At 41.7% G+C, this 6,000-nt stretch overlaps 1 protein-coding gene across 2 annotated transcripts in view; it reads right to left on the reverse strand.

Annotated features, from left to right (window-relative positions):
* The window catches only part of UBE2E2 (ubiquitin conjugating enzyme E2 E2), a 119,750-nt gene extending 116,147 nt beyond the window's left edge, over window positions 1–3,603 (reverse strand). The window contains exon 1 of one of the 2 annotated variants that reach the window (XM_026685716.2): window positions 3,304–3,603. The gene's annotated coding sequence lies outside the window, so the exon portion shown is untranslated. The remainder of the gene's footprint in view (window positions 1–3,303) is intronic. The other variant, XM_087948055.1, reaches the window with a different exon arrangement.
* Window positions 3,604–6,000: the final 2,397 nt, after the last annotated feature.

Raw genomic sequence — 6,000 nt, forward strand, 5'->3', positions numbered from 1 at the left:
GTAGTCACTATCTCTCAGCCCACAACTTGAGGCTTAGATGATCAGTCAATTCCTGTTGTAACTGATGGATTAACACTCCATTGATGTTTCACTGATATGAAAAAACAAAACAAAAAACAGAGCCTGCACTTGCAGAAAAATGCTAATTGAGAAAATATTCCAGGTGCTTATAGAGTAGCAGCCAGCCCCATCCACTTCTTTACTAGGAACCAGAGTAAAGGATAAGAATGTATGTAGAAACACTGGCATTTAGGATGGGGGAATAGAAGGAGAATAAGAAAACCTTAGAATAAGCTACGGTTTGAAATACTGGAAGTGAAAGAGAAAAGAATAAAGCAGAGGACTTATAAGCAGACACTGGAAATAGATCTGAACAAACTGCCAGTTTTTCTGTCTCCCTAAAGGGGATGAAGAGCCATATGTCATAGACATAATGATGTAGCACTGGAAATGGCAAAGAGTTTAAAATGCAAACTTTTTAAATGTGATGCTTTCCATTTTCAAGAACTTCTTTTAGAAAGATATCAAAAACAATGTGGTTAAAAAAAAGAAAATTGTATTAAAACTACTAACAAGGGATAAAGGAATAGGTAGAAATAGGGAATGGAGAATGGCAGGTAATGAGATTAAGAGACTGTAGGCTGCCTGAAATACATATATAGGCATTCAAGAAATGACATAAGTAAGTGGGGGGTAGGAGGCAATCTTAGATAGTTCCCATCACAAAATGCTGTTACAGAAAATCTTAAAAGTGTTTGCTGTCACAATTGCCTGATCTATTTTAAAAGGGGGAAGGAAAACTTGTTTGACCTTTTCTTCTGTTTGAGAACTGAAATATCTATAATAGAAAGCCTGGATCACACAATTTCTTAATAAAATATTTGTTTGATTTAACTAAAGAGGAAGATTTATTTTGTACATATGGAGATAAAAGGTAACTATTGACATTTAACACATAATAAGATAATAAAGGTTAAACACTAACAGGATAATGATAGCAATCATATATTATCATGGGAAAATCATTTTTATAGATAAATGAAGTAATTCCCCTCTATACATGCTAATGTAATAAAATAAAGAGGAATCACAAAAATATTTTCACATTAACAGGCAGCCTTAAAATGAAAACATAAGAATGATGCAAAAACTCAAATGAAAAATCTCCTTAACATGGAAAATTGTTAAGCTGATTGAGTAACTTAAAAGATACAATGAAAAAGCGATGGGAATGCTGGTGGTATTGATGAAAAATGATCCCTGAAAATATAGGAACACAGAAATAATTCAGTAATGTGGGATTAACTGACAATACATTATACAGACTGAAGGATCGTCTCAGGAAGTGTTAATCGAGCCCTCAGTTACACAGAGTGAATTTTCTATATCCGTACTACTTCTGTATAAAACGGTGCATACCAACAGAAGAATGTCAACTGACAAAAATACATGAGTGTCTATCATTTTATAATCTAACATAAAATTCCCATGTGGATAAACACAAGGGCAATACTTTTTGTAAAGAAATAGTTCACATGGAAACTAATGAAATTAAAATCCTTAAATTGAATTACTGTATTACTTAGCTTGAAGTGAATACTGTTGCTTACTTTTTAAACATGTTTGGGTTGCACTATTATTATAATACTACTAGATAGTTAGCTATCCTAAAATAATAGATCACAAGAAATTTTATGTAACTAATAGAATAGAATACTTTTTTATTGGCCGAGTGTGATTGGACAACAGTATACATAAAGAAAAGATACATTCATTAAGAATCAAGAATCATAATACAATATTTAATGATAGTCATAGGGCACAATCAACAATCAAATCATACTAGGAAACAGTCAATATAAATCATAAGGATACAAGACAAAGTTACAGTCCTACAATCACAAGTGAGAGGGAATGGGTGATAAGGAGTGATGAGAAGATTAACAGTAATAGTAGTGCACACTTTGTAAATAATTGAACAGTGTTGAGGGAATTATTTGTTTAGCAGAGTGATGGCTTTCGGGAAAAAGCTGTTCTTGTGTCTAGTTGTTCTGGTGTGCAGTGCTCTATAGCGTCGTTTTGAGGGAAGGGGTTGAAACAGTTTATGTCCGGGATGTGAGGGGTCTGGAAATATTTTCACAGCCCTCTTTTTGACTCCTGCAGTATACAAGTCTTGTATACTAGATCAGAAATTAGAGTAATTTGGTATAAGAGTATTTCTTTGTGATGGTGTACATTTGGAAGATGATGGTGCAAGAAGGTAATGGATTGATTTTGAGTTTAGGAAGGAATTCTATGTTAGAAATACCAGTTAGAATAACTAGGCCAATGACAGCATTTTTCTGAAAAAGGTGGCATTTTTAGAGGATGTTTTAAGATTTGCTATGATCCATTTTTATATGAAAAAATTAGGAGATAAGAAATGAATATATACTTTAAAAATTAATTTTAAAAAAATGAAATATAAAGTAATACTTTGGAACAAAAACTGCTTTAGGAGTGAAGACTTGGTGTTCTTTAAGCTTGGATATTTTTTCTTACCCAATTAAATAACATCATCAGTATTTTAGCAGTTAACAGACCACAGCAGCACTGCTTGATAGATGGGAGTAGAAAGATCATGAAAAAGGATTGCATATCTGATAGGCAGAAATCTATCCAAGAAGCACTGTTTTTTACTTTTTGCTGTACAGATGTTCTACATACCTTAATCATCTGTGATACCTAATAGCCAATTTTAGTAGGTCCAAATTTCCTCTTCAATGTGCATAAAAGCAGGGAGAGAATCAAATCCCCCTTCCTCAAATCCCCTACAGAAGGATGGTGAGAGGCATTTCTAGCATGGTTTGGGTAGTGTTGGCAGACAGCTGGTGATTAAAGGGATATCACTAGGGCACAGAGGAATTGACGGTGTCTGTAGGAGAGGCTAAGGGGTGAGAAACAATGAGGGAGAAAAGAACGACGAAGGGAGGAAAAGAGGATAAGTAACTAATGTAGACTGGGCAGAAGAAACGGGGCTGGGAGTACCAGAATGGAACGAAAACTACTTGCCTTGGACTAGTATTGGAGCCCTTATTAAAGAGGATGATGTAGAAAATATTAACTGGGAACTGAGGGATTTTTTTAGCTCGAAGGAAACACCGCCAAGTTGAAGGTGGGGGTGGCTGCCTCGTGGATAATCAACATATTGGAGCAGAGGGGATTAGCACTGCTTGCAGCGGTTGGCGGGACCAGTGGGGGAGCGATTGTATTTGAGGAGGGGGGCACTTTCAGGAATGGGGAAGGGGTAAACGAGGCTTTTACCTGTGGGAGGAGGGGAGGCGCAGGTCTTTCGCTCTCCAGCTTCGGTGCTCTGCGTGCCAATCCTTATCCAAGGGAAGAGGCGCCCTATAGGGGGTGAGGAATGCCTCTTAACGGCCGATTAGTGAAACATATACGCGCCCACCACTCTTCTACCCACCCTTGACGATGACTTCCTCAGCTAGGCTTTTGCCGCCGCCTGAAGAAAAGTAAACCCGCAGCCGAAGCGCGTTCCCGAATGGCCCAATTCAGAATGGAAGAGTTGAGCTTGGAGCGGGGGGAAGGGAAGGACCAGTCGGGGGCGCGCCTGAGCACGCGGGCTGGGCAGAATGACGGCGCGAGGAAAACTAGCTGAGGAATTGGGAGCGAGTACGCGCGGCCGCGAGGAAACGAGGCTGCCGGAGGGCGGAGACAAAAGCACGAGTTTAAAGGGAAAGCGAGGTTGAGATAAGGCGGGAGAGAGAGGTCGGCTTAGGGCAAAGTGCGTAGCGCAGGGAAGGGGAGTGTGTGTGTGTGTGTGATTGAAACAGGTCAAAAGGGAAGGGGTGTGAGAGAAGAGTGATGCCGGTGTGGTTTTTGAAGGAAAGGCTTATTTTCGCAAACTCTGTATGCTGCTTTGGGTTAACAGCAAAGAAGAGTCCACGTTTAGGAGTCAAAAAAATAGTACGGCTAACTGTTGATCGTAATAAGAGCGGAGACGATCATTTAGCCCACGCGAAAAGGGCAGAAATGCTTGTCCTCCCCCCCCCCGGGGACATGTGGAAGTAAAATTGGATCTTATGAGGCTGATCCATTAGCTTTCACCTGCGATTTTTTTCGTGCCCTAAAAAATGCAGGCAGAAATCGAGACTTCAACACAATAAAAGTAATGGAGAAGTGGGGAGGAGTCTGCCAAAATTACAAAACTTGCATATTATACTTTGCTCTCATTCCCAGATCCACAGCGTAAGCATGTTTTCCAGAACTATTTTTATATGATGTATGGCTCTTGTTTTATCCCCAACTCAGAGCTGAGAAAGCTTGAAATCATATTTAGTTGTTCATTCCTCTCTATAATGTATTTTGCTCTCCACTATGGTGCCATCAGTAATGTGGCTGATGAAATGATCAGGAAATCTGTGAAGGCTTGAGGTTTCTCTCTTTAGATCACTGGGCTCTTCCTTCCATAACCATTTTGATTTTAGTCTGTCAGAGAGACTGGAATGACTTCCATGCAATGCCTTTATGAAATGCTTGACAAGGTCGGCTAGGTTTATAATTCTTTTTTTTAAGCATTGATTTGGTGTTTTTTTTAAATTTAAAATTAAAGAAAATTGGATTTGGCCAATAAGATGTTGCTGTACTGTCATCAAAAAGCATATACCTTTTTTTTTTTTTTTTTTACAGAATTTCCACTGTTTTCGCTAACTTGGCCATACTTTTAATGGGCTACTTCTAAAGCCTTAGCTTCTCATTGTCAACTCTTCCACTATATAGCTAAATGCAAATGTAGAAGAAATGTTTGAATAAAGTGGCTGTAAATTTTGCCTATTTTCCTCCCTCCGCTTAATCACATATTGTCATGTTTAGTACACTTTCAAAACAGTACTGAACTTGTACTCAGAAACAGCCTGGCTCAGGACTGTTAAACTGGTGGCCCACAGGCTGGATGCATCACCTGCAGGCTCCGCAAAGGCAAAATAAGTCATGATATGTCACGTAACACAATCGAGTTTGACACCCTTGGCCTAGCTTATAAGTCATTGGTGAAAAGCAACAGTGGCGAGACTTATCTCCAGGGGGGATGAGTCTGCCTACCGAGATGAGGTGGACCGGTTGCTTTCGTGGTGTGGAGACAATAACTTGGTCCTCAACACCAATAAGACCAAGGAGCCTATAGTGGATTATAGAAGGAACAGATCAGATATCCAGCCCTTGCTTATCAATGGAGACCGAGTGGAGCAAGTGGCCAGTTTTAAGTTTCTGGGTGTTACCTGTTGTGAAGCGGCGGTTACAGAGTGAGACGGAGCCAGGCTAAAGCTAACAGACTTTATTCTATCGAATAAAGGGTCGCCGCGGCTGCCGGGGCTAATTGACAGCCAGCTGGCGGCGACAGCTGATGCCATTTGACAGCTCCCTTTATAGCTGGCTGTCAAACGGCATCAACCAATGGGAGCGATCGGCGCTCCCACGTAGGCGGCGGACCAGAGAGAGGACTGCTGTTAGTCTCTGAACACAGCACTCCTTTCCCCTGGCCATGAGCATGCGTAGTCCTGCAGCCGGGCTGGCCGTTTTCGCTCACGGCCTGATCTTCGCAGTTCCTGAGGCTTGCCGGCTGCCACCGAGTCCTGCTCTCCCCGGGCGGCGTCTGGAGCTTGCAGAGGGTCGTCGGATGTCTGAGTCCTGGTGTCCGGCTGCTGCTTGGGTGAGTCCTCTCGATCGGCTCGCGGCGGCTGGTAGGCTGGGTTGTCGGGCAGCTGGTAGACCAGGGCCTCTGGTGGGTCGGCTGCGGCAGGCGGCTGGTAGACTGGGTTGTCCGGCGGCTGGTAGACCGGGATTTCGGCGGCAGGCTTCTTCCAGCATCTCCTTAGCTGATCTATGTGTCTTCTCCAAACTCGACCATCCTCCAAGAGGATCCTGTAGGACTTGGGTCCTGTAATAGAGACTATTTGCCCTGGCAGCCATAAGGGATGCCCTGCATAGTTCCTGGCATAAATCAGG

The sequence above is a fragment of the Notechis scutatus genome, chromosome Z (genome assembly GCF_049901735.1).
Source record: "Notechis scutatus isolate UNSWTSFEM ecotype Mainland chromosome Z, rNotScu1.2, whole genome shotgun sequence".
Classification (NCBI taxonomy): Eukaryota; Metazoa; Chordata; class Lepidosauria; order Squamata; family Elapidae; genus Notechis; species Notechis scutatus.